Source organism: Hippocampus bargibanti, linkage group LG11 (genome assembly GCF_051943395.1).
Source record: "Hippocampus bargibanti isolate YZ-2025 linkage group LG11, ASM5194339v1, whole genome shotgun sequence".
In the NCBI taxonomy this organism is placed as follows: Eukaryota; Metazoa; Chordata; class Actinopteri; order Syngnathiformes; family Syngnathidae; genus Hippocampus; species Hippocampus bargibanti.
In genome coordinates, this window is record NC_142744.1 from 4,200,751 (window position 1) to 4,207,500 (window position 6,750).

Below are 6,750 nucleotides of genomic sequence, written 5' to 3' on the forward strand. Positions count from 1 at the left end.
ATACAAACCCCTTTACCCTCTTCAGTACCCACCCGAATCCTACACACCAATTAGGCTGCAAAGGCCCCATTTATGTCTTTATTTATTTACGTCACTGCTCGACACATTTCTCCCACTGTAAAAGATTTCAACTCAGCTTGTTAATAAAACTTTCTGAGCTAACAGTGAGACTTTCACTCTTCTGCTGCCTGTGGTTACTGTTTTGGAGCTTTTTTTCCTTGTTCTGACCTACATACATTATCGTGACCAGCGCCCAAAAACGTGTATTTTTTGTGTATATATGTGTGTGTGTGTGGATTTCTCCATGGAAACGCGTGGTATGAACGGGTGGGAAGAGATGCGGGCAACTTGAAAGACTGGATGTTGTTGTGCGCCTGCCTCCACAGCGTGCTGCTCACAAACCTACACAACGTATACTCTGAGAAGTCATGGGTGATAGCCGAGGACGAATAGCGTTGGGGAACCAGATCACGAGCCGTACGGATATTCATATTCAGAATTGTAAATGAGAGATCAATATGGGATAGAATACATCCAAATGTCTCTTCCATTTTAAAGAAGTAAAAGATCGTCATTAACTCATTCACTGCCATTCCCGAATTTGTTCAGATTTTGTTTTTTTCTTGATGTGGATGACGATAAAGCGCCGGTAAGACCTCTGGCAATGTTTTTCCCTTTCACGAGGGGGCAGCGTTTGCATTTTTTTCCATGTTAGCGCTTTGTTACAGCTTCGGCTGTTATTAAAGCACTATATAAATCAATGTATTGTATTGTATTTTATACAGCCTCCCCCATTTCAAGCTCCGATAAGTAAAGACCCATATAACTTAGGAATGAACTCTTTTTTTGTATGAAAAAAAAGAGAATCTAAGGTTATATAAATGTTAAACATACTTATATAAGCCTTAAACATACATTCCAGACAAAATATAGCACTTAAGCAACTTGCGAACGAATTTTGTACAGAATTTAAAACAGATTATTTTCTTACAGACATTGTATTGTAGGTGTTCAATTTTGTATAGGCGCCCCCATTTCAAGCTCGGATAACTTCAGGCCCATAACTTGGGAATTAGCTCTGTTTTGTTAACAGTCTGTCTGTTAAGCAATGTTTTCTTTTGAATACTATTATATACCAAACTGTTTACAGTGAATTTATAAATTTTATAACTTTTAGTGTCATTTTTAACATTTTATATTTTGGATTATCGATTTTTAATTACTGTATACATCAAAGTCAAAGTCAGCTTTATTGTCAAATATGCTAATATGTATGACATACAGCACAGATGAAATTACTGTCCTCTCGGACCCAGCATGCAAGGCACTTATTACTAATTACTTTAACAAACATAATAAACATGAAAACGCCAATTTGCCGTTCACGCGCCGCCATCTTGGGAAAAAACATGTACCTGTAATATGTACCAAATTGTTTACTGTGCAGTTTATGTATAAATCTTATTCCTTTTTGTGTCATTTTCATCATTTTATACTATATCATATTGTTGATTTCATGGTGAGTAGAGTTTTGCTTTTTTGAATGTTGCTTTGCCGATGACCATTTTGTTTTTGGGAGCCTTTGACTGCGCATCTTCATCATTATTAAGTTCATAGAGTTGCTTGTTCTGTAGCCACATGGTGATATAAGCCAATGTCTTCTTGTGCCGGTCCCAAGCCCGAAATAATACAGAGGGTTGTGTCTGGAACGGCATCCGACGTAAAAGCTTGGCCAAAACAAACATGCGAATCAAACCTCAGAAAATGGAGGTCACTGATTCGCTGTGGCGACCCTGAAGAGAAAAGCCACAAGGAAAAGAAGACATGTCTGAGGCACTCGCAAATTCACACGTGCGCTCATTCGTACCAAATAAATCATCTTTTTTTTGGGGGGGGGGGGCTCGTAGACGCATTTTGATCTTCAAGGCATTAACGAAGAGAAAAGAAAACAAGCCCTGAAGGGAAGAGTAGAAGAAGAGATAAGCTTTGTTAGCACAGACCCCCGCCCCGGTCCTCCTCCCCATCCCTCTTTGGCACGTTTTCGCCATGCACATGCCTGCCTGCGGGCTAGGAGTGAAGTGAAACAGAAAACGAGTCGGCTAATGCCCAGCGCGCGCTCCCTGGAGGGAGGTGGGCGGCCGGCGTGATACGGTTGACCAGTAAACAACCGCCAAGAACACGAAGGTGGGGGGGGGGGTATATGAAATACGGGCATGAGAGTTTGACCCAAATAACACATGCACTTCCTGTGTTGCCGTCTACTAGTGATGGGAATTCTGGCTCTTTTCTTTTGGCTCGGCTCACTAAAAAGATTCGGCTCTTTTGGCTCCCAAATGGCTCCTGATTTTTTTTTTTTTTGTTGCTTAAATTAATTAACGACCAAAAACCATGTAAAATTGTATGAAAAACGAATTACTCATGTAAAAAAAACACGCTATAATCAAATATTTTTATTTATATGGTTTGGGATTTGTTCACGGAGAGCATCCACTAACTTTCACCTGTCTGATGATCAGCTGTTACTAATTTACTTTTCATATTAATAATGCTATCATACCAAAAAAGTAACAAATATAATCATTGAATAATAATAACAGTATAATGTGATCACATTTATCCACCTGTCTACCCTAATCCCCCCCCCTTCTCCTCACTGCTGCATGTGTCTGTAATTCTCCCCTTCCTCCTCTACCATGGATATCGACCAATCACGTGCGGCTTTAACCGAAGACTGGGGGCGGGGAATTGGGGACAAAAAAAGTCAGCTCCCATTTCCGTCCCCTTGATCGGAACCGGCTCTCTTCGTTTCCTTCAGAGATCCGGCTCTAAGAACCGGCTCGTTTGCGAACGACACATCACTACCGTGTACCTCTTTCTCCTTTGAGCATTCGCATGCGTGTGCACGCACTCTCAAGTACAAACACAAATAGCCTTACGACTCCTTTTTTATGGCATGGCGATATCTCTAAAGCGCAGTCTGCTGTAGGCCGTGCGGGTCTGCTGTCCAGAGATAGTCACACCCGCATTGTTATCCTCACCCCCACCCCCTTTTTTTTTTGTCTCACTGCGTCACAAGGTTGAGGAAATGGAGTCAAATATAAACATGCGTGCAGACGTACACCCACAGATGTGATATCAGAGTCGATTCTCCCGATTTAGGGGTACTTAACATGTATGGAATTTCACATAAAGCTTATTTTAAAACATAATTGATGTTTAAAAAAATTCTAAAAGATGAACTTCAAATGTATTTTACCGTACTTCAAAGTGTTAGTACTACTCAACTGGCCTTTGAAAACCTATACAGTGATACCTGGGTTTACGAACCCCTTGGCTCACGAACTTTTTTGGTTTACGAACATTCAATTTATGAAATTCTTACCTTGGCATACAAACTATTTTTTTGGATACACACGGAGCTGCCACAATGAGTGATGTGTCGTTGGCGAACGAGCCCGTTCTAAAAGAAAATGGCAGCCAGCTTGTTTTGGTCCTCTATTCCCCGCCCCCAGTCGTCGGTTAAAGCCACGTGATTGGTCAAGAACGCAGCAGTGAAAGGGGGGGGTTACAGACAGAGAGAGTGAAGCCGTTGTCCAAAAAGAAAATGGCTGCCGACTGTTTTTGGCAGAACACAATTGATGAGGAACTAGATAAAATTATCGCAGAGAAAGCACCTACAAGGGATCATTCCTCAAGATGGTGAAAGAAGAAGGCTACGTTCCTCATCAAGTGTTCAATGCTGACTCCATTCCATCAAGCCACCAACGACCATCACAAAGGTAAATAAAACGACTTCATTATACAGTACAGTTTATTTATTTAATTATAATACCACAGCACATTTATTATACATAGAATAAGGTATATTTTGTGTAGTTTTAAGGCTTAGAAAATTAGAAAGTAGAAAATTATGTTTTATGGGGACCTGGGAACGGATTATTCTCATTTTAATGGTTTCCTATGGGAAATTAATTTTTGGGATACACACTTTTCACCTTACACACTCTGTATGGGAACCAATTAAGTTCGTAAGTGAAGATATCACTATCCTGTAATTGTAAAGCGAAAAAAAAACCAATGCCAGTACTAATGCCAGTAAAAACTATATTTGACTACATTTTAAAACTCCACAGAAACACTGGTTTACGTCATTAAACTCATGACCTGTGACGCACATTTTGAACTCCCCAACTTACCTTTTTTCAATGTCGTCAACTGGCAGTGGCACGAACAAGGAATCCTCCTGGGTCGTTTTTAATGAGGATCTCATCTTACCCGCATTGCTGTGCACTCACTAAGACAGGCCAACTCACCCGCACGCAAGCTTCCACCACCTTGCATGAATAATTGACAAAGTCGTATGTGCCAGTCTCGGAAAATCTGTCCCGTAGATTGCAGTAATTTATGTGGATAAGCTTAGACATGTCCAAGTGTGATTTTTTTTTTTTTTCTTCTGCCCTTTTGCTGACTCATTTTTTGCCATCGAACGAGAGCATCACATATACAGTAAAGTCTCGTTATATCGATATTGGTTATATCGATAGTACTGCTTATAATGATACTATTTCTATGAACGCAAGGAGAAAATTTACATGCCGCATGATCGGATATATCGATAGTCCGGTTATATCGATATTTTTTCCGACTCCCGAGAATATCGATATAACGACACTTTACTGTATTTGATCTTTGATTAAAAAAAAAAAAAACATATTTTTTTTTGCGTTGTTTAAGTGTGGGTGGAGAAGTGGCAGTACACAGAAACTAATTGTGTGAAAATATGACTCATATTCGTTGTTGTTGTTTTTTTTTTGCTTGCTGGGTGTGAGAACCAAACAGGGTGTTTTAATGTCTGTGTGTTGACGCTTTTTTGTACATGACATCGCTCATTTGACATCCTCCCTCTCACCCACCCCCGTCACAGTGATGCGTAAATAATTCATATCCAGGCTACTTCACAGGGCAGATAAATCATGTGAGTGGAAAGCATTCACGTGCTTGTCTCCTCCCTTTTGTGCTACCCAGGACGGAGTAGAGAGGCTGTGGAGACCACGCATGAATCCCGTGTTTCATTTTCAGCATTTTAGCAACAAACAAAATAAAAAAAAAAAACGTTTCATGAGCCCCGTGAGCTGCACCTGACACGAATCATGCTCATTACTTACTCCCTTTACAAATCCTGCTACACTAACAACTGGCTGTCAGATTATTAACCCTTGCTAACGCCTCCCAAGTGCTTACATTTTCTAGCCATTTTTTCACCTCATCGCTTTTCACCATGTTAGTTCATCCGATTTATCATATCACTATTAACTCATTCACTGCCAGATGTGCAAAAAATGTGGCCACTCCAGTGCCAGGGTTTTCGACGTTGTCACTTGAATTCCAGGACCCACAGAATATTAAGTTTTAGGACCATATAAACATTAAATGCAGTTTTATTTTCTCAGAAAAAAAGAGTTAATTCTTAAATTATGTGGATCTGGAGTTATATGAGCTTGAAATAAGGGCAGATGTACAAAATACAATCCATATTAGTTTCTATAGTGCTTTTACAAGAGCTGAAAGTGGAACAAAGCTCTAACATGGACAAAAAGTGAATTGCTGTCCCCTTGTGGAAGGGAAAAACATTGGCAGAGGTCTGACCAGCACTTCATCAACACCCAAGGATGAAAAACCCAGAAGAAATTCGTGAATGCCGCTTTACGTCGTATTTTAAATTTTGCTTTCTATCTATTTGTCTTACTCTTCTATTTGAGTTACTTCCGGGTTGAGTGAACGCTGGGGCATGTGGCTACCGCTGCTCATCCACAGAAAAACTGATCCTGTGACTGTAAAGTGACTTTAAGAGTTTTGAAAGGCGCTTAGAAATCAAATGTATTATTATTATTATTATTATTAGTAGTAGTAGTAGTAGTAGTAGTAGTAGTAGTAGCGGTAGTAGTAATACTACTACTACTAGTAATGTTACTACTAGTACTACTATTATTATTATTATTATTATTATTATTATTTTTTAGAAACCTTAGACCAGGGGTGTCAAAGTCATTTTTTTGCCAATTTACAAAACAGACCCGAGACCTCACATAGAGCGCACAACAAATTAATGAATCACTAGTTTTCAAATCTGAAGTCGAGAATAATGACTGTTATTGTGGTTCACATCCAAAAATATGACATTTTGTTTCGGATTTTAGCAAGCATCATGGAATTTTGATTTGCTTTTGCGGGCCCAAACAAATGATGTTGTGGGCCCCCCACCCATGATGCTAGCCTACAGACTCACGCAGAATAGTGGCGAGCGCTTGAGAGACACGTCTCCATGGGGGGGCTGCTTCAGTGTTTAGACAAAGTGCAGACAGACGGACAGGATGTGTGGTGACTAGGCTGCGCATTAATAAAGGAGAAATCATTTATTTTTAATTCCCAACCGAGATGTAATTATATGCTATTTTTAAGACCAGGCTGCCATTTTTCATGCGGCTCTCGTCTCCTTTCAAGATGAACCGTTGTTTAAGTTAGCGGGAAAAATATGCATCACCCCTAGTGGGTATTGATTGAACGCTACAATAACGGGAGTGTCACATCATATATTTAAAAGTATTGTTTTATTTTCTGGGTCTGACATGACCGGGGGAGGGGCCTATCACATCACAAAGGTAAATAAAACAACTTTATTAGACAGTACAGTTTATTTCTTTCATTACAATCCAAAAGGACATTTATTATACGTAAAATAAGGTCTATTTT